Below are 22,605 nucleotides of genomic sequence, written 5' to 3' on the forward strand. Positions count from 1 at the left end.
CCATGATCATAGACTATTTTTCCATTGGTTTGTGTGATCTTTGATTTCTTTCATCAATATATTCTAGTTTTCAGGGTGCAGGTCTTTCACCTCTTTGGTTAAGTTTATTTCTAGATATTTTAGTCTTTTTGTGCAATTATAAGCAGAACTGTTTTCTTTCTCTTTCTGCTACTGCGTTATTAGTGTAGGGAAACACTACTGATTTGTGAGTATTGATTTTGTACCCTGTAACTTTACTGAATTCATTTAATTTCTAGGAGTTTTTTGGTGGAATTGTTAGGGTTTTCTATGTATACTATCATGTCATCTGCAAATAGTGACAGTTTAACTTTGTTAACAATATGGATGCCTCTAATCTCTTTTTCTTGTCTGATTGTTGTAACCAGAACCTTCAGTATTATGTTGAATAAAAGTGTAGAGAGTGGGCATCCTTGTCTTATTCTTGATCTTAGTAGAAGAGATCTCAGTTCTTCTCCATTGAGTAAGTTGTTAACTGTCGGTTTCTCATAGATGGACTTTGTTATGTTGAAGTGCATTCCCTCTAAACCCATTTTGTTGAGGGTTTTTATAATAAATAGATGTTGAATTTTATCAAACGAATTTTTTTCTGCATCTACTGAGATGATCACATGATATTTTCCTTTGTTTTTCCAATGGAATTTGTAACATTAGTTGATTTGCAAATATTGAAACATCCTTGCATCCCTGGAATAACTTCCACTTGGCAATGGTGAATGAGCCTTCTAATGCACAGTTAAATGTGGTTTGCATCTATGTTCATGTGAGATATTGGCCTGTGGTGTTCTTTTTTGTGGTGTCTTTCCCTGATTTCAGTATCAGATTAAGTCTGCCCTTATAAAATAGATTTGGAGCTTCCTTCCTCTTCTGTTTTTGAGAATAACTTGAGGAGTATAGGTGAAAACTCTAAAGGTTTGGTAGAATTTATCTGTGTAGCCATCTGGTCCTGAACTTTTGTTTTTTAGTAGTTATTTTTTTATTACTATTTCAATTTCCATTGCAATAGGTTGGCTTAGATTTTCTATTTCTTCCTGACTCCATTTTGGAGGATTGTATGTTCCACAGAACTTATCCCTCTCTTCTAGGTTTCCACTTGTTGGCATACAGCTTGCCATCATTCTCTCATAATCCTTTGCATTCCATGCTGTCAGTTGTTTCTTCTCCTCTCTCATTTCTGACTTTATTTATTTGGGTCTTTTCTCTTTTTTTCTTGAGGAGTGTGGCTAACAGATTATCAATTCTGTATCTTTTCAGAAAACCAGCTGTTGGTTTCATTGATTTTTTTCTATTGATTTTTAGTCTCTATGGATTTATTTCTGCTTTGATCTTTGATTTCCTTCCTTCTAGTCACCTTGAGCTTCATGTGTACTTCTTTTCTCGCTCCTTATGTTGGGTGATTTATTAGAGCTTTTTCTTGTTTCGTCAGGTAGGGCTGCATCCCTCAACATTTCCCCCTTAGAACTGCTTTCCCTGTGTTTCAAAGATTTTTTTATCATTGTGTTGTCATTTTCATTAGTTTCCATGTATTTTTTTATTTCTTCTTTGATTGCTTTGTTGACTCTCTAGTTGTTTAGTATCATGTTGTTTAGCCTCTACGTGTGTGTGTGTTTTCCAGTCTTTTCCTTGTGATTGATTTCTAGTTATATACCATGGGGTCAAAATATTTTCCTGGTATGCTTTCCCTCTTCCTAAATTTATTGAGGCCTGTTTTGTGCCCTAACATGTGATAAATTCCAGACAATGTTCCATATACACTTGAAAAGAATGTGTATTCTGTGGTTTGGGGATGGAATGTTCTGTATACATCAGTGTTGTCCTCATGGTCTAATTTGTCATTCAAAGACACCATTTCCTTATTGATTTTTTGCCTTGATGACCTATCCATTGATGTACATGCAGGGTTAAAGTCCCCTACTATTGTGGTGTTACATCACTTTGTCTCCTTATGTCCTTTAGTAATTGCTTTATGTATTGAAGTGGACAAACCCCTTGCTTTTTCTCATGCTTAGGATCTCTCATTCATGTTAGAAAGAGGATCTGGGGGCAGAGTGAAGTCTCTACTGGCCAGTGGGAAGGGAGGAAAGGAACAGTGATGGGGCAGAGCCAAGAAGAGGGATCCTGATGAGGCTCCTCACTGCAGATGCTCACTGTGGAATGAATCCACCACAGCAAGATTGGGCAGCAAGACACTAGGGTCACTTAGCATGTGGAGCCCATCCAGGCCCAGTGGTTCCATGTGCAGCTCCTCTCCAGTCCCAACCCCAGCCCCAGCCAGGCTGCTGACACCTCAAAGCCAGGCACACCAGCCAGGGTTGCCAAAAATCTCCTTAGAGAAACTTGGGAGGACTCTCCTGGGAGGATCATGCTGGGCCCTGAGCCATGGAACAATGGGTCAAGTTCTGGTGGTTGAGGGCATAAGGGCCCTGAAGGCCACTCACTGGCCCCTCGCCGCCTAAAAATCCAGGGCCTTCAGAAAAGCTGGGGGATCCAGCACCACGCAGGTTGATGGGCTCCCTTGCTGGACTGCTCCAGCTGCTGGGACAGAGCTTGTGCATGCCAGGAAGAGAATGAGTCAAAGCAGCAGTCATCAAAGAGCATGCTGTGAGGAGACAGTCCCCAGGCTGAAGTCACTCATTGGCCAGTGGTAAGATTGGAGCTGGGTGGGTACAGTGTTCCATAATGGGGTGTCTGCCCAGGGGCTGCCCACCTGAGAGCTGTATTGAGCAGGCTTGAGAAGACAGCCCTGGCTGATGTAGAGGCTTCAGGGTGGGTGGCTGGGTGGGCAGAACCATACTCAAGGAGCTGAATGGGTATGGAGGCCGCCATTGGTCGGTGGGCAGTTTGCAGGTATCCAGGGGGCATCCTGCATGATAGAGGACAAGGTGGGTGACATTGTTGGTGACAACTGTTTGGGCAGCTGCTGTTGGGACCTTCTGGTGTCAGCTGGGCCCATGGGCAAACTCAGGGGGCTGAGGGGCACACGGTGGTGGGAGGGGGAGATGCCAGGGGTAGAAGCTGGGTAAGGGGGGCCACCCAGCACAGGAAAGGAAGCTGAGGAGGAGGAATTGGAGAAGGAGACAGCTGAGGCACTGAGTGAGGGGTGGCCCAGGGAGAAGGCAGACACTGAGGGGTGGCTGTCGGAGCCCTGGACCTGGGGCTAGAGACTGCTCAGGGAAGCCTGGAGGTTTGGGATTGCTCAGGGAGGACTGCAGGATGGGTAGCCGAACAGGGAATAAAGTCCTGGCTCATCATATCCTGAGCCCGGGCCCGGGCCCCGCGGACACCAAGTTGAATCATGGTAGGGTCAGACTGGAGGTACTCTTGCCCCCACTCAGGCTGGGGTAGACTGTCTCCTCAGGGTCCAAGGGGTGGGTAGTGGCAGGGGAAAGTTCAGGTTGGTGAGATCAGGTAGTGAGCCTCCTGTATTCATGGCAGATGGGAGGACATGCACACTGACAGGCTGGTTAGGAGATTTAAAGAAGTTAATTCCAGGGAGGTCCCAGGACCGAAGTCGGGAGGAGGATGAGGACAGCTCCCTAGATTTCTGTGCTCCATCATATGATCTATCCTGGAGAATGTTCCATGTGCATGTGAGAAGACTATGTATTCCTCTGCTGTTGGATGGAACGTTCTGTAAATGTCTGTCATTTGTTCTAAAGTGTGGTTTCATTCCAATGTTTCCTTGCTGATTTCATGTGTGGACGATCCATCCATTGTTGACAGTGGGATACTGAGGTCCCCTAGTATCCCTGGATTGTTGTCTATTTCTCCCTTAAGATCTGTATTTGTTTAATGTATTTCAATACTCAGGTGTTGGGAGCATATGTATTTACAACTGTTACATCTTCTTAGTGAATTGATCTGGTTATTAGTATACAATGGCTTTCTTTGTATTTTGTCATTATTTTTGGCTTGACGTCTATCTCGTCTGATATAAGTATGGCTACACCTGGTCTCTTTTTGGTACCATTAGCTTGGGTTATCATCATCCATCCCTGCACTGTAAACCTACATGTCCAGTGCTCCCTCCTTAATACCCATCACTGGGCTAACCCATCCCCCCTCCCCCCTAAAACCCTCAGTTTGTTTCTCAGAGTCCATAGTCTCTCATGGTTCATCTCTCCCTCTGATTTCCCCTCCTTCATTTTTCCCTTCCTTCTTACACTATTGGTGGGAATGCAAGTTGGTACAACCACTTTGGAAAACAGTGTGGAGGTGCCTCAAAAAATTAAAACTAGAGCTACCCTATGACCCAGCAATTGCACTCCTGGGTATTTACCCCAAAGACACAGATGTAGTGAAAAGAAGGGCCATATGCACCCCAGTGTTCATAGCAGCAATATCTGCAATAGCCAAACTGTGGAAAGAGCCAAGATGCCCTTCAACAGATGAATGGATAAAGAAGATGTGGTCCATATACACAACGGAATATTACTCAGCCATCAGAAAGAATGAATACCCAACTTTTACATCAACGTGGATGGGACTGGAGGAGATTATGCTAAGTGAAATAAGTCAAGCAGAGAAAGTCAATTATCATATGGTTTCACTTATTTGTAGAACATAAGGAATAGCCTGGAGGACATTAGGAGAAGGCAGATAATATTTTTTTAATAACAAATCTGTCCCCTTCTCCTTCTCTTCTCCTTCTGGTATACCCATTATTCTTGATTGGCTTTCCTAATGGAGACTGGTAGCTTTTGCAGGATTTCTTCATTTTTTAAGCTTGTTTTTTCTTTTAAGTAATCTCTACACCCAAAGTGTGGCTTGAGGTCACAACCCAGAGATCAAGAGTCAGATGCTCCACTGATGGAAGCAGCCAGGCGCCCCAGGGTTTCTTCACTTAAAAAAAAAAAAAGTCGTAGTTCTCTCCACTTCCACTTGAATCATTTCTAGATTCCATCTTTCTAATCGTGTGTTCTCCCTTCCACCTGATCTGCTCTATTTCCGATGTTTCTAATGCATTCTTCATCTCATTTAGTGAGATCTCAAGCTCCAGAATTCCTGTTTGGTTCTTTTTTAAAATTTCAGTCTCTTTGGTAAAATACTCCTTCTGTCCATTCATTTTATTTCTGAGTTCACGGAATTGCCTAACACTCCACAGGTGGGCAGTTAGAGGCCCTTCTTTAGTATTCCAGCAGGTGGCAGAATAGCACAAGTTTTTGGCTTCTCTTACCAGAGCAGCCCTGGTAGCTATTTAGACCAGGCTCAAAAACAACAAAAAAGTGGGAGGCTGGCAACCGAGTAGGGGCAGTATGTACTAAGCCCTTGGGCTTTGGGTGTGCCCCACACTCCAGGAGGAGGATCCTCAAGTTCGGGAGTCCCAGTGGTGCTGGGTGTTCTCTTGCTGAACTCTCAGGGCAGACAGTGCATAAAGGGTTTCTTCTTGTGTGCCTCTTTCCCTTGCCTTTTCCCTTCCCCCCTCCACCCCACAAAGTCACAGATGCCCTGCCTCAGAGGACCCTGCTCTGTGGCTTCAGAGCTATAGGGTCCTCCAGGTGCAGCCCACAGGGCCAGGTAGCCTTTCACTCACCCCTCTCGACCCCCACCCTCTCTTCCTGAGGAGTCACGGGCAGGTGTTGCCACCACTGTAGAAACCAGGGTAACAGGCCCCACCACTGCTGCCTGGGCTCTGGTCTCCATGAGGCCCAATCCACACACTTCCAGTTAGAAACATGGATGGATCTCTTTGGCGTCTGGCGTGCTCTGTAGCGGAAACTCTATTGGATTTTGGAATCCTAGTAGTTGTCAATGGAAGGGGAAGACAAATGGAAGGGTTCGTTCTTGCCATGATGGTGACCTCACTCCTCCCATGGGCCCCTCCACACGGGCAACTGGCCCACTTGTTTCAAAAGATTCCTCTTATTTGTGTGGATAATTCATATCACATCCATACCTTCCTTTCCTGTCCATTTCAAAGGAAATATGCCCATAGCCCATCCAAAAGTAATCCAGCGTCACAAAGCCACAAGCCATATGGAGGGAGGAGATGAACATGTCAGATAATAGATTAACATACAGAGTATTTAAAATATTTACAAAGACACAAAGAGTATATTTATGGCTTTCTTGTTAGGGTGAACATTTTAATAAATTTGAAAATTCCTCCACTATCCTTCCCCACATACTGTGAGCAGTGCAGAGCCCTCCTCCAAGATACGCTTCAGTTTAGATGTTCATATCAGTCAGTGTCCAGTCAGGAGGCAGAAACCACATCAGTCATTTTAACAGGGGAAATGTGATCGAAAGAATTATTAAGCAAAAGGTGTTTAACTATGAAAGAGGTAAAAGAAAGCTCTGAGGAAACCAGAAGGAGTCACAGGAAGCAGACGCTACCCCCAGGGCTGGGGTAGAGCACCCAAAGGAAGACATCTGAGAGAATAAGACTGACATTCTGTTTGTTGGAGAAGGTGGGACCAGGGTCCCCAGGGAGGAAAGAAATTCACCCACAGGCCACAGGCCAAGCCTGCTGAGCAGGAAAACTCCCAAGATTCCCTGGGAAGCAGCCCTCTAGATCACGGCCCTATTGCAATGCCGTACTCATTCACCCAAAGGTGAGAGAAGCTAGGCCTTCTCCAGGCCACTGGCAGTCACATCATAGGATCACGGGGAAAAAACACCAAAAGTGGGGCACCTGGGTGGCTAAATCGGTTAAGCATCTGCCTTTGGCTCAGGTCATGGTCCCAGGGTCCTGGGATAGAGTCCCTCATTGGGCTCCTTGCTCAGAGGCAAGCCTGCTTTTCCCTCTGCCTGCCGCTCCCTGTGCTTGTGCACACCGACAAATAAATAAATAAAATATTGTTTTAAAAAACACCAAAAGAAGAAGAAAGCCTTTTCCCCTGCTACATCTTGCTGTGTTCCCTGTGGTGCACTATAGGAATTCACAGTGCCTGGATAGACAAAATCTGACTTGTATATGCCTCCCTGGATGAGACTAATTGAAAAACAAAAGAGGAGTGCCCCGAACGCTGGGCCTCCTTTGAAGTTCCTGGGCTGAAAGCTGCCAGATTCTTACTGTGGCTCAAGGTTCTCATCTAGGGAGTAATGTTTAAATTTTGAAGAAAGGCACCTGTGGTGGTCATGTACTTCACGAACTCCTTGCCTCCTCGCCCTTATCACACACCGCTCCATATACTATTATCCTGATCATTAAGGTTACACTTTCCTTGTTTTGCCCTTGCACGTGGTGTATTGATAAGACCCCAATAAAAATGGAGATGAAGCTTGGCTTGAGGCCTTTCACCACAAGAGCTTCCGGTCCCCGGGCATCTCCTTTTTCCTACGAAGGTGTCTGGAGTAATCTTTTCATTCACCATCTCAGGGTTTGCTGGCCAACCCCGACAGTGCACTGACTGACAAAGGCTAACAAGAGAGCCACATGGCAAAAATGAAACATTTATGACATCCAGCACCAGTATCAACAAGTAGGGCAAATGCAGGGTAGATTGAATCAAAGGGCAATGAACTGAAAATGAGCACAGTCCACATCTTTAGATCTTCAGCTTCCACATAACACCATTTACTCACATTGGAACTTCCATATAACAACACAACAACTCCACATTTTACTCATCTACAGAGCTACACTTACAAGTGAAAAAGTTCTCACTCTTTCCCCAAAATGGAAGAGACAGGCAGTCCCAGGCATTGAATCGACCAGTTATATTATTTATTCCTTAAGTCCAGCCACAATCATTGGACCACTCTCTTACTTAGAGACTATATTTTAAATATCACCACTGACAACTTGAATAAAATCACACTAGTAAGAAGAAGGGAGAAAGAAAATAGATAATTAATACAAATGACACATCTACGTGACAAGAAAGAGAAAATATGCAAAGCTACTACAGTCCTTTTCCTTTTTTTGGTCACAGGCAGGAACTGAGATTTGTGACTTCCTTCTTCCACTTCCAACTCTGTGTCTTATCTCTCCCAGAATCACAGCAGGTTGGAGTTCTCTACCTCAGGAGTGAACACACCTTCATTCCTGAAGGTCTGAGTCCTCAATAGTCTGGCTTCCTTTTGTTTCCTGTGGTTTCTATCCACCTTTACAATTGGACTTGGAAATACTGAGAAGCAATACATAGATCCTGGAACTGTACTCATGATGAAAGCTTTCTGAAATTAACCCAGGGTCTGAAAATGCTCTTTTTCATTCACATCTTTATTCTGGGAGCAGTTCTGTTCTCTCCAACTGTGTTGACACACAGGGGAACCCAAATTCTCATCCTCCAGTCACTGAATTAGTGCACCGCTAGTATTTCACAAATAACAGATATTTACTAAGGTTTGGTAAGATAAGTATGTTTTGTCCATCCCAGAATAGGAAGCATATACAAAAGAATACTACGCTACACTCCTCTTAAAGTCCATTAGCCATCCATGTATTCAGAAATTTTTGGATGGCCGAAGTCTCTAGTCAGAGTGCACACTTCCCAAAACTTCCCAAAATAGAGCTGGTGACCCACCCATAGCCTCTGGGTTCGTCTGCACAATTTAAAATTCTGCATAAAATAAACACCATTTCATTCTTCAGAGTAATTCAGACTTCATCTCATTTCATATCAAAACGATACAAAGACTCCATGAAATAATTTTCATGACCAAAAGAAACATAACTTCCAAAAGCAAAATTCAGCCTATCCCATATCAGCTCAGTCAACATTTATCTTCTAATACCTGATCATAAGGCATGAACTGACTATTCTCATACCACACCCCAGCAGTATGCACCCAGAAGAGAACGGGAGACACCAGGTCATCCAGGACTAACCTCAGAGGCTATTACCCCAGGGAGTCTGCAGCTCCAGGAAGAGCCACCATGAGGAGTCTGGGACAGCGCTGGGACTCTATGGGGACATAGCCTCAGGGCTGCAGGGGAGTAATGGAGATTCAGCCCCTGGGGGAGCACCATCAACACAAGAGACTGAGTTGAACCCCACCCCTGAGAGGCTCACAGGCTCCTCCAAAGAAGAAGGATTGTTAAGGGGTACAAGGGTCTCTGCAAGCCTGCCCACCACAGAGCAGACAGTCAGGGACACATTTCCTGTCCTCAACCCAAAGTATGGAAACAGAGTCTCAGGAGAGGAAGCTAGAGGGAAAGAGAAAATGTGGGAGCCATCAGTCATGTTGTAGAAGGAGACATCCCCTCCCTTGAGGTCCAGGAAAACCCCTACCCTCTGAGGAATTTTTCCAAAGAATTTGTGAGGCTTAGTAGTGAAGGCACAGAGATTATCACCATTCTTCCCCACAGTCCAGAACCCCTTTTGGGGGGACTCCTGGTACCAGCCCCTCCTCTGCACACCTCTCCTACAGACCCCCAGAGCCCACTCACTTCTATCTCCATTCTTGATCTCCACCTCCCAGTAACAGCGCCCTGATGTGATGCCGTCATGACCCAAGATGCTACAGGTATCTCCTGTGCTGTCAGATGTCTCCTTCCAGGTCACACTAGTCTTTTCCTCAGAGACAGCAAGGTCGGGATGGGCAGACTCTGGATTCAGAGTGACAGGCACTGCAGAGAGAGTTTCCAATCATGCAAGGCCTTTCCCTGCCCCATAACAAAGCACACGACCACCACCATCACCCAAGACACCTAGCTGCATGCAGGGAGGGCTAAGCCTTCGGAGAGAAGAGTCTTGTGACTCAAGCCCATAGCCCTCCAAACAAGAGAAGGAACTATAAGAATGATTCGGGAGTTAGATATGTCACAGGGCACTTGAGGATCAGACTGGACTCCAAGACTGAAGGATATCTCTTTAGCATCCAATATCAGTCACACCCATCAATCCCAGCTAGGTGACGTTCACTGCCCCATCCGAGCCCACCACCATTGACGGGGCCAGCATCTGTATCATCACAGCAAGCTGAAGGAGATGTCAGCAGCCATGGGGCAGCAGTAGAAGCACCCAGAAAGAACTCAAAGTAACTCACAGGCCTGGAACTTCTCCTTCCGCCAATCTACAAGAAAACCACATTTGACAAATGTGAACAACAAATCAGAGATTTGATGGGACTGTACAGACCAGTGTTAGTATCTATCTTCTGAAATACACTGATGCAAGAGTTATAGGGAAAAATCTTTGGGAAACATTCACCTGACGAATTTATCTTACACACACACACACACACACACACACACACACACACACACAGCCATCCTGCTACAATCTTCCCAGGAAAGCCAAGCCATAAAGCTTAACACCACTGAGAGACTGGACACTGACCCAAAAAGAAGGTTCTCTACACAGATTTCACTATCAAATTATGCTTCCTCAATCCCTAGCCACACGTCCATCCTGAAAGCTAGGTTTTCTTGAGAAAGAACTGAGGAGATCAAAATTTCTGAGGCATCCATTTACTAATAAAGGACTGACTGAGCTGAACTTATAGGTTGACTCGAAGCCATGGTAGAGACAATACAACTTGGCAGAGCTGCACTTGGAGGATGACTATCAGCCATGGGTGAGGAGAACTCAGGATATGGCTTCAGAGAAATCTTGCCCAGTCAAGAGGTAATGGAGAGCTTTCAAGGAAAGGAGAGAGAGAAGTTCAGAGCAGGAAAGACATACATCCAGTGAGAGGACAGAAAGTACTGAATTTGCTTCCCCGTTTCATGGGGCATCGGGAGGAAAAATATCCCTATATGTAAGGGGAAACCCAAAAATATTGGGTCTAGTCATCTGCTTCTCCCTATATCACCCAGAGAGATCCAAAACACCAGGAGACACCTCACGTGGTTGGCGCACAAATATGGCTGTGTCCTGTGCTCCAGAAAGTGTGAATATGTTTTGGCAGAGAGAACTTTACAGATGTGATTAAGATTAAGGAACCGGAGATAGGGTTGGGGGGGGAAGAGCAATGCCTCCAAACACCTAGTTGGAACCCCAAACCCAATTATCCTAAGGATCATATCAAGCTATCCTCTACAGGGTGAGGTCCTGAAATGATCAAGAGGAGAGCACAGGGACTCCCTCCCCCAGTGACACAAGGCATAAACTCCTCTGACCTTCATACTCCCTTTTCAGAAGAAGAAAGGAAGCTAACTGATCAAAGCAAAACGTATATATGTCATAAGACCCTGAGAAGTCTGCATTGAGAAAGCTGTTACCTCCAATAGGGCAGAGACTGCAGAACAAAATTAGGGCACTTATAAAAATAAAAACAGGACATTTTCTTGAACATTTGGTGAAAACAGGTGACCATTATTCTCACTCATACAGGTTTATTCAGATAAAGTGGTATGTCCTGCTCTGTTGATTTGCTTATACAAACAGATCACATGAAGTGGGCTGACCCATGTCACCTTTTGAGAAAAGGGAACTTTACTTGTTCATCATCAGACATTAGTTGACAGCCAGCTCTACATTTCTATGACAATTGACACAGATTAGCAAAGAAGAGACATCAGGAGGAGGAGAAGAAGGAAGAGGAGAAAGGGAGTTGGCATTCTATTCTGAGACTCTATGATGCATTCAGAGCTATGCTATGCACTTCAGTGGTTCAAGTGCAGTCTTCACTTTATTTCCACAGCAAGTCTTTCATTATAAATTATTCTTCCAATTTCATGAATAAGATGAGATCAGACATTTGTTCACCTCATACTATGAGCTCATCAATGTGAAAATATGGATTCTACTACCGTAAGGGTGTCTATCCTTATAAAAAAGAAGGTATACAAGGTATACTTTAAAACACATGCATTTCAGGACGCCTGGGCGGCTCAGTCAGTTAAGCATCCGCCTTTGGCTCAGGTCATGATCCCAGGGTCCTGGGATCTAGTCCTGCATCCGGCTCCCCGCCCAGCAGGGAGCCTGCTTCTCCCTCTCCCACTCCCCCTGCTTGTGCTCCGTCCCTCTCTCTGACAAATAATAAAATCTTACAAAATATATAAATAAGTAAAAAATAAATAAAACACATGAATTTCAATCCAGCAGAGAAGGAAGTGATGCTAGAAGAAGACTATTTAATCCTCATTTTTAACAAATAAATCCCAAGAATCAGCACGGCTCTCTAAGGAGTTTTCTTCACACATCTGGTCCCCTAGACTCTTGCACCCCTGGCTCCCCTTCTCTGCTCTCACAGTCTATATCCCTGATCATAAATAGAAACAGCCAGGACAGGAAAGCACACGTTACACAGGTTCAGAGGGCCCAAATTCTTAACCAACCCCAATGCTAACGGGTGCTCTGGATAACTTATCATTGCATTAGGAACCTCTGGTTCACACTCCTGCCCCGACTACTAATGGAAGGTTGAGATAGTCTCCTTATTAGAAGCAAACCCACTTAAAAAATTACTTCAAAACAGCTTAAAATAGATGTAAGTCTTTTCAGAAATCTCTCAAAGTGTTAAGGAGTTTATTGCTTTTCATGCACCCAAATACCTTGCACATCCTCTGTGTACTTCCCACTCGAACCACCACGGCTGTGATTTGTGGTCTCTCTTCCACCACTCTGAGCCACCCAAAGTCTCTCCAAGAGAAATCACAAGCTCTCTACCCTCCTTCTCATCTCTTCCTCTCTTCCCCAACCAGCTTTTCCTTCCCTGATTTGCTCCCAACTTTTCTCTGGTAAACAATTTTCACTCCTCTGGGTTTTTCCTGTTGAAATCCTCACACATTGCCCCTAATAAACCCAACCATTATTGAGCCCATCAGGTAAATCCTGAATTCTCCTAAAAGGAGACATTATGGTTGTGAACAATTATAAGTTACTGTCCTTTAAAAAAAATTTAATTTCTTAACTCTGTAACACAAACATATACATAGGATTTTGTATATAATTGCAGGTAGCTCACAAACACACCACCAGGACTCCATAAACATCCTGGAGGCTCTGGATTTCAGATTCAGAACAGTTGACCTAAAGAAAGTACTTCACAGCAACCACAGAGGTTTAGAGGAAAAAACTCAACTTGGACAAGGAGTCAGAACATGAGGAAGCAAAATGAAGACCAACGTTCCAGAGAAACAGCAAAAAAAAACAAGAAAACCAAAATTAGATCCCAAAAAAGGTAGGAATTTCAGGGTAAAATGTATTCAGAAGCAAGGATCCCCTTAGAAAGACCTGAGTCCTAAGCAGGCGAGCATGATTTCTGAAATCTTCTAGAGACAGCAAATTCTGATCTACACAGTCAATGCCATGGTCCAACTGTCCTTACAAATGACCACTCTGTTGTCACTGCACCAACAAAACTATCAGTTGAACAAGGGGTGTTCAGAGGGTGTTGCCAACTCTAACAGCAACCTACAGTAGAGGATGGGTCAGAATAGAGGCCGATCTGTGTTCCCAAGGACAATCTCTGCAGTCTTCAGAAGGAGACAACAAACGTGACAAGGAGTACAGGGACACCAACCCCATCCTGGTGTGGGGTCCACTGACCGAGAAGGGGGCAGAGCTGAGGCTGGGGAGGTAAGACCACAGGAAACAGAGTCACCTACCTCCATACAGTTGCGCCTTCTTCAAGGCTGAAAGGGAACACACTCTGGTGAGACATGAGCCAGAACGAGTCAGCTTAGCATTGATCTACCAGCCCTTGCCTCCCCTCTGTGCTGCAGGTGACACTACCAAGAGAGTAAGGAGAGAGGCTGGAGAGGAGATCTCTCCTGCCATGTGCAGACAGCAGGGTGCTGTGGGAAATTCCCCGGACCACAGGTCAGAGAGCCCGCATTGCCGCCTGAGTTCCACCCCTGCCTGCTGATGCTGTGTGACCCTTGCCAAGTTAGTGTCCTGAGCCTTACAACCCTCAAAAAAAAAAAAAAAAACCCAAAATTTTTATTCTATCTGCTCTCAATTTTGCTTTAATAAGTCAAAAATTATACAATGGATGAAAATATTTTAGGAAATTAAGTATACATTATTCCATAAATGTAGGAAATCATTATTATATCCAATGTTTTCCAGTGAAGAGATATTTGGAAAATAACACAAAAGGGGAGATGAATTTAGGATGGGATGTTAGCTGAACTCTAGGGTAAAAGTGGCCAAACTTTCTCAGAAAACACATCACTAATCTGGACCACTGACAGCTCACCCCACCACATTCCCACCCGCGGTCTGCCCAGTCCTCTACCCAACACTTTATGATCAGCACCTCCAGGAACTAGAGAGAAAAGATTCTGCCTGGTTGGTGTTATGTGGAAGGATCATGCTCCTAAACGTAATGACCCCATTTATTTATATAGCTTCTTTAACAAAATCTCAGAGCATCCAGGTTGACTGAGAACTAGTTGCATTGAAGGCTAAAAAGCTAGAAATGGGGCGGGCAGGTCAGCATTAGAATAAACCTAAGATGCATGATATACTCCAGGGACCCACATAATCCCCAGGTTCCCAAGCACTGGGTGGGAAACAACTGCCCATATGGGGAAAGTCCATGGAGCAGTGTTCAGCCTCCCACCAGCTTCCACTTCTGCCCCAGGGAAGGGTCCACATGTCTCTGCCTGAAACAAGGAGAGGGGACACCTTGGCTTAGTGGGGGCAAGAGACCCAAGGACATCTGGGCAGTCACTCACCAGCCAGGTAAACCGATTTCCTCCAGTCTGAAAGGCAACACAGGAAACAGGTGAGCTGAGAACAGAATGTCTCCTACAAAGGAGACACAGAAACTTCTGGGAAAAGGACACAACTTACCAAGATCTGCTTGGAGTTCATCTGAAAGAAAGTGAAAAATAAGCATGAATTCCCATCACTAAGAACAGCAAAGACTGCACCTGGAAAACCCACAAGAGGACCTCTCCATTTCCTAGAAGATCTACCTCCAGACCCCTGGAGCCTCCACGGCCCCCGCTGCCCTCTCTGGTCCTCCTCAGCCACCTGCTCCAGGCCAAGGGCCCTGCTGTCCGCTTCTCCTCCACACCAGCTACCACACTGGCCTACCATGGCACCTGTCCTGCATTTACCTCTGGCCTTCAGTGCCTCCTCCTTTGTCAGCCGGTCCTCCTCTTTGTCCCTCTGCAGTTTCTCCCATTCCTGTCTCTCCCGGTGCTTTGCAGTATGCTCTCTCTTGATGTAAAAGGCAGCCCCCAGGAGTAGGAGCATCAGCACAGTCAGGATCACCATGAAAGCCGGCTTCCAAGGAGAACTCCGGGGGAAGAAGGGTTCTGTGCCAGCCAGACACCCCATCAGGGTCACAGCCCAGGACAGCCCAACCCAGCACACCCGGGGACCCCCAACAAGACCATCCCGCCCTTCTGGGAGTGGGAAGTAGTACTGACCTGGGATGAAAATGGCCACCCCCTTCTCCTGGCCCAGGATGGGGTTGAGGACTAAGCAGGTCACATTCCCTGAAGAGCTGTCCCTCACCACCAGAGTGGCCTCCATGGTGAACAGCCCTTCAGCATCTTGGGCTTGGGTCTCAGAAAATGTCAGGAACTTTTCTCCACTGACAGCTCTCCACTGCACCTGGGGCTTTGGGAACCACCCCGAGGCCATGCACACAACTCGGACCCCATCCTCCTCTGGTCCCATGATGCGCACTTGAGGGGCAGAGCCCACACCTGCAAAAGAGAAGCTGGAGAGCACAGGGAGGCTACCCAGACCCCAAGGTTGCCAGCAGAGTCTTCCTGTGCACAACTCCAGGGACAGCATTACATTCTGGGGGTTCCCTGGGGGAGTGGTCCCTGCAAGGATTAAAGTAAAGGGTCCTGCCAAGGAGAACAGAAGGAAAGCTCAGGGGAACCTGCAGCAGGCACAGAGGGTGGGACTCTTCTCCCCAACCATGAGGGTGGAGATCCATCACCCAGAGTGAAGGAAGGAGGAATTTGGTCCCAGGTTCCATCTCTCTCTGCTCTTCTCACCTCACACACTCTCCTGGGCATCTGCTTACACACCCACTACCACTTGGTACATGACTTGCATCCTTGATAACCCTACCAACCTCCTGAGCTCCCTCCCTAAGATCCACATCCCTGGGGTTAGCTCTGCCAGGATTGCTCATAGATGCTTCAAACTCAAATCCTAAACTGATTGATATTTGCCCCATCTGTGATAGGCTGATGATGAAATTATTCCCAGTCCTTCAGCCTTCTTTACATCCTCCTGCTCATCCTCACCATGTATTTTTACTGCCTTCACACCTTGCCTCTGGGCTCCATCGTGTGACTTGACTCAGCCACTGCAAGTTCAGGGAATGTGACTCTAGCAGAGGTTGGAAACTGCTTGTGCCATTGCTTCGCCCTCTGCCATGGGGACATGCTCAGGCTAGCACAGCCTTTCCAGCTGCGGCTGTCCTAGATCAGCCAACAGCCGGATGAAAAACAGCTCTGTGAGCAAACCCAGCCAAGGTTCACTGTCAGAGCAAAATATATTAAAAGTAAGAGGCTGGGGCGCCTGGGTGGTTCAGTCAGTTAAGCATCTGCCTTCGGGTCAGGTCATGATCCCAGGGTCCTGGGATCAGTCCCACATCAGGCTCCCTGCTGGGCCGGGAGTCTGCTTCTCCTTCTCCCTCTGCCCCTCCCCCACCCCTGCTTGTGATCTCTCTCTCTCTCTCTCTCATCAAATAAATAAATAAATAAATAAATATAAAAATAAAAGTAAGAGGCTTATTGTCCCTGTTGAAAATAAGAAAGCCCCTTCCCATCCTTTTCTTATAGCATTTACTTGAGGAAACTTGTGATTGTGGGTGTTTTCTCCCCTCTTTGAAATGTATATAAGCCCTTTGGCGGGGGGACAGATAGGCCTTTTGTCAGCTTTGAGATCCAGGAATGTCTTTCTCAAGGACCTGGGAACCCTCTCTTTGAAGTGTTAACACCAAGGAAGACAGCTCCCCTCTCTCCCCCTTCCTGTGCCAGGGTAGGAGCCTAACCTCAGTGGGCACCAGGATCCACCCATGTGTAAAACCACCTCCTGTCATAAAGACAGGAGAATTTGTAAAAAGAAACTGCTTTAACTTTGGTTTGCCTGGGAAACTCTTCATCTCTCCTTCTATTCTGAATGATCCCCTTGCTGGATAGAGTATTCTTGGCTCCAAATTTTTGTCCTTTCAGCACTTTGAATATATCACACTACTCCATTCTAGCCTGCAGAGTTTCTGTTGAAAAGTCCACTAATATGTGGAATGTTGAGTCACTATTGAAATGAACATAACTCTATATGTTAACTACCCTGGAAATATTTTTTTTTAATTTTTAAGGTAGGAAAATTTGGTTTTCCTCGGAATAAAGCCAATTAGCTAACATAGATGGTCACCCCAATTTCCAAGTAAATATAGGGTGCACCGTCTAGGACAAAAAGTGCTGGCAAGTCCATCTACTTTACGGCTCATAACTGCTGATCCTGAGAACATGTATGGAATGAGTTGTTTCTGCATGGCTATGGAAAAGATGAGAGTTCTTCTGTCTTTGCATTTCTTGATAGAATCTCTGCGATGCACATCACATTCTAGTTAATGCAAATTTAATAATAAAAAGGATTTCTCTTCCTACTATCTTTGAGAAGAGGATTTCGGGGTTGGAAGATTATGTTTTTAATTATATTTCCCCTACATGACCGAAGATGTATGAGTAAGCCCTGTTAAGATTCGCCGAATACACCCCAGATGAGCTGAACTCCCTTTAAGCCCAAATTAAATACACGCTTGTTGCTAATAGGCTACTGAGATTTCTATGTCTGTGTTACACAACATTATGACAGCAATCGGCAACTTACACATAATATCAGTATTTCTACTACTAAACAACCAATTGCCAAAAAAGAAAAACTGTGAGTCTCTGCAGTCCCTTCTCTCCATTCCTCCAAACTCTCCTTGTCCCCACATCTCCTCACGCAGCTGGGTCTACTTTCCAAAACTCTCTGATGCTGGAGAGCTCCTTTCCCACCCCACTGCCACTGCACGAATTCAGGTGGCCATCCTCTCTACCCCATAACTACATCCGGGCCTCCAGTCTTGCTCACCTTCCATACACCCTCCACAAAGCTGCCAAAGGAAACCTGCCCACACATACCTCCCTCCACCGCTCTGTTTAAAATTCCCTCGGCTCTGCACCCAAACTGCACAACACAGCACATGAAGCCTTTAATGGTCTGGCATCACCATCACCCCCCAAACAAGACTCCTGTCGACTTCCTCCCCAGTCCCACCACCTGCACCCGTCAGGAAGGACATGCTCCAGCTCCAGGACCATTTGGTTAACTGCTCATACCACAATCACCATGCTATCTATGCCCCACCATAGATCTATCAACCAGAAGGCTATTTCAGAACACTGGTTCACTGAAATGCCCACTAAAGTGTGTGCTCCTCATGGACTTTTCCTGATCAATCTCTTCTCTGTGCACCTGGACCAGGAACACCTCTTCATTCCGGATAGTCACCTCTCACCACCCTCCTATTCACCTCCATCACCAACCATGTGGCCTCCCTCTCTGCCCAGACTCACCTGCCACACTCCTACCTCAGGGGTCTCACATGGGTGTTCCTCTGCTTGAAACTCTCACCGCCAAAATATTTATTTAGCTAAATCACTACTTACCACCTATATTATCGTCTATAACCTATCTATTTGTTTATTTATTGTCTCTAGAATATAAACTCTGCAGGGCAGGGATTTTTATTTGTTACACTGATGTATCCAGGTGCAGAGAACAGTAGCTCGCACGTACTAGGGGTTCCATATATCTGTACTGAATAAATGAATGAGTGAAAGACCCTCCTTTCCTTCATCTATAAATTGAGGGCATATTTACTTAGACCCTGAGGTTGCTCCCAATTCCAATACTGCAAGTGTCTAAATATAGATCAGCAACCCACCTGCCACCTTCAGTTCCAAACTAGCCTCTTCATAGAAGCTTCCCTTTCTGAAAAAACAGGTATACAGCCCGTTGTCGAAAGCCTGGACATTGTGGATGCGCACAGCAGCCTCCCCCGAGGTGAGGAAGTCCTTCACCAGTGAGGTCCGCCCTGTGTACTGGGCCAGCTGCTCCTCTCTCTGCTCCTGCTGGTTTTGATAGATGAACACTGCTTCTGAGAACTTGGAGCGGAACCACCGCAGCTCCATGTTCTCCACACTCATGGCTGGGAACACACGACATGGCAACATGATGTTCTCACCCAGCACTGCCACAATGGGGTCCGGGGAGCCAATCACCACGAACTCTTCTGTGGACACAGACATAGAAGTGAGAAAGCTGGAGAGGTGCAGGACAGGGGCAGGGAACACACTGTCAGGTGGGAGGCCCTGACCTGAGGGGCTCAGCTCTGACCACTCTGAATCAGAGCAAGATCCTCAACCACAACTTTGAGACCCAGAAATGATGTCAAAGAGACGCCCTCAGCAGCCTGTGCTCCTGGCTCCAGGTCTTCCATGGAGGACTCTCTAACTCAGTGGTTCTAACCTTCCACGGGCATCACAATCACCAGGAAGGCTTGAGAAACACAGACTGCTGGGCTCCACCCCCAGAGCTCCTGGTTCAGTAGGTCTGGGGTGGGTCCAAGAATGTGCATTTCTAAGGAGGTAGCAGGGATGCTGATACTGATGTTCAGGGACCACACTCTGAGATCCACAGCTCTAACCTGCCTCCTCTTAGGGCAGGACTGAAAACTGACCAAACAGCACACCTGTGGCCTAGGTGGGACCTCTCTGCTCATTGGTCCACACCCAGGAACTTCCCAACACCTGCTCCTAATTTTATTATTTCTGCCCATGTCTTTGTCCTCTGCTGAATTACGTGCACACTAAAAACTAGAGCCCACAGCTACTTCCATTAAAATCTGTCCTCGCTCCACTGCTCACAGGACCCAAATCACTACTTGTTACAATGGAAGGTTTATTCCACTGCCCCCAACCCCTCACAGACCTTGGTCTTCTGAGACCTGGTAGACATGTCACAGCAGGACACTTCTGCAGGACAAACCCCACCAGACATCCAAACACCGACTTCTCACCTCCTGTGCTACTCAACTTTGGCTAAGTCACCATCTGTCTAAACTGCGGAATGACAGTGACTAGGCTCCCTGTGACTATGCTCTCTCCAATCAATGTCTGTGACCCTTTACACCTGTAAGCAAAACCATGTCCCTCCTCTATCAAAGCCCTTCAATGCTTCTCCAGTTGCCCAAGTGACCCCAAGCCCTTTAGGGATGACCTTCCATGCTCTCTGATCCCCAACTGCAGCTTCTCTCCCTCTCGCTCACTCTGCTCCGGCAAACACTTGCGTCCTCTGCTCCTTGAACACCCAAGCACACTGCTGGCTTGGCCCTGGCTGTTCACTGCTGTAGAGACGCCCTCTCCATGGGATCCAGACAGGCTCCTTCCACATTCTCCATGTCTTCCTTCCCATCTCCCTGCCTACACTGACCACCTTATGGAGCACTGCTGCCTGCCCACAGCCCTCCTGCAGCCCTGACTGCCCCGCCTGCTCTACTTTCTTGTCCCATGCTCTCCACTCCTCTAACAGACAGAGATTATACGGGGTTGTTGAATTTAGTACTCGCTGTCCCTGCCAGAATGTAAGCTCTGTGAAGATAGAGGCTGTCGGGTTTCTACATAGAGTACCACCTAACACATACTCAATACCCTATAAACATCTGTGGAATATAAAAACCAATAAAGCCAGGAAACAAAAAATAAGGGGAAACTTATTTTTACTCTTCTCATAGTGAAATTCACATTTTTTACTTTATAAGACATAAAGTCCTCATTAGACAACTGTCATGGTCCCCTGTCCTTATTTTACAGTTCTGGGATTCTTCTTAAATGTTTAATTTCAACTAGCAGTTGGAGGACCACAAAGATCTTTCTAGAACCAGGGTCTCCAGCAATAGCCATCCGTCCTGAAGGAGACACCAGCAGAGCTCCCCGGGGGCTCTCACCCTCCCCAAGGACACACAGGAAGGGGGAGGGGACACACTCACCTGCAGACCCCCCAGTGGGCAGCTGGAAGAGGAGAAGCAGGAAAGGGAGATGGGAGAGCAAAGGGCCCCTGCAGCAATCCTCCATTTCCTCACAGCTGGGGAGACACAGGGCAGGAGGCAGGTGAACACCTCCAGAGAGGAGGCAGGGCCAGCCCACGGCTCTGGGCCTCAGAGCAGACAGCAGGGCTCAGGGCTGGCAACGGTCCCCAGCAGGAGAGCACAGCCTTTCCTACTGCTCATCATGCTGGTGGGGTGGGGGCCTCCACAACTTTAACACCAAGAAATCCCTCCCAGCCCTTTGGAAACTTTCCCAGCCTGCTCTGCCCACAGGACCAGACCTTCCTGCCTCAGCACAGGGGCCTCCTCCATGTCTGCATGAGTCACAGGCCACCACAGGGGCACAGGGCCCAGACTCAGGGCCCTCCCCATGAAGGACACACCAGCTCCTGCGTGCTGTTCTTCTACTGCCCCCTAATTATGACCAGGGAATGACTGAGAAGCATGAGGGTCAGACTGTGTCCTCCTCAAGGACACTGTGGCTCCCACCACACGCACCCTGTCCTCCGGTCCTTTACTGGGTGAGTTCACCTGAATTTCAGGTCCCTCCCTTCCCCAGCTCTTTCCTGCTCAGGACCAAGGACCTGGCCTTGCTCATAGCTGAGGCCCAGACAATTCCCCATGAAAGGTTAATCCTCATCTTCTCTCTCCTTGAGGAGTTTCTGCCTCAGGATAGAGGATCCCAGCAGAGCAGGAACAGCAGAGGTTAAAATGAGCTCTGGTGAGAAAGAAGGACTTCAAACCACTTACTGCCGAGGGAGGGGCGGGCAACCGATGGTCCTGGGAAGGACAGATTCTGGGGCTGACTGCTGACGTGTCCTCCAGATTCGGCTCCTTCCTGTGGGATCACCTGAGGCAAGTTTCTTGAGCTGCTCTGCCTCAGTTCCTCAATGCAGATGGTAACAGGCTCCCAAGGTATAAGGAGAATCCTATGAATTTATGTATGGAGAGTCAGTACACGTCACTAGAACAGTGCCTGGTCCTAGGAATGCTACAGAGCTGTCATTAAATAAGAGAATGAAGTGCAGCCCTCACTGTAGTTGTCCTGGGTCTTCTCAGAGCCTCATTATTATCCAGCACCACCACCTCCAGCCCCACCACGATCTCAGCCTCCTCCTCACAGCCAGCTGCTCCCAGCTTTCCTCCTCTTGTCCAACAAGGATCTTCAGAATCCACTCACCTGCGTGAAAACCTGGGACTTCATAAGCATCTCTACCTCAACAGTGTGAAAACATCCAGAATCTCAGCCGACCCTAAATCTGCTCTCAGAAATTGCACCTGCAGTTCGCTGCTCGAGCCCCACACCCTGCTTCCAGATCCAACCCTGGTGCTACAGGCTTCTCTTGTCTGAGAGGCAGGTGGTTCCCAGGAGAGGAGAGAAGCAGAGCCTGAGAAAGTTTGCAGGGGCCTGTCCTGAAACAGGGAGCTGGGGCACTCAGCACTCCTTGTGCTGACTCCTTCCACCATTTGAAAGTGAAAGCTTACAACAAGAAATCGCAGCAGACTCTGCCCTGCCCTCTGGATGGTGCACCCTAGTTATCAGGAAGGAAACAGCATGATCAGAGCCACTGAAACACGGCAGGGACAGGAACACTGACCCACTCTGCAGGGGGACACACAGAGATGCAGACTCAGCAATCCTTTATTGAACAACTGCTACTCTCCAGGTTGGCT

General features: G+C 46.9%; 1 pseudogene; it reads right to left on the reverse strand.

Moving 5' to 3' along the window:
* Positions 1–2,149: 2,149 nt before the first annotated feature.
* Positions 2,150–22,387, reverse strand: LOC113927698 (annotated as a pseudogene).
* Positions 22,388–22,605: the final 218 nt, after the last annotated feature.

The sequence above is a fragment of the Zalophus californianus genome, chromosome 7 (genome assembly GCF_009762305.2).
Source record: "Zalophus californianus isolate mZalCal1 chromosome 7, mZalCal1.pri.v2, whole genome shotgun sequence".
Classification (NCBI taxonomy): domain Eukaryota; kingdom Metazoa; phylum Chordata; class Mammalia; order Carnivora; family Otariidae; genus Zalophus; species Zalophus californianus.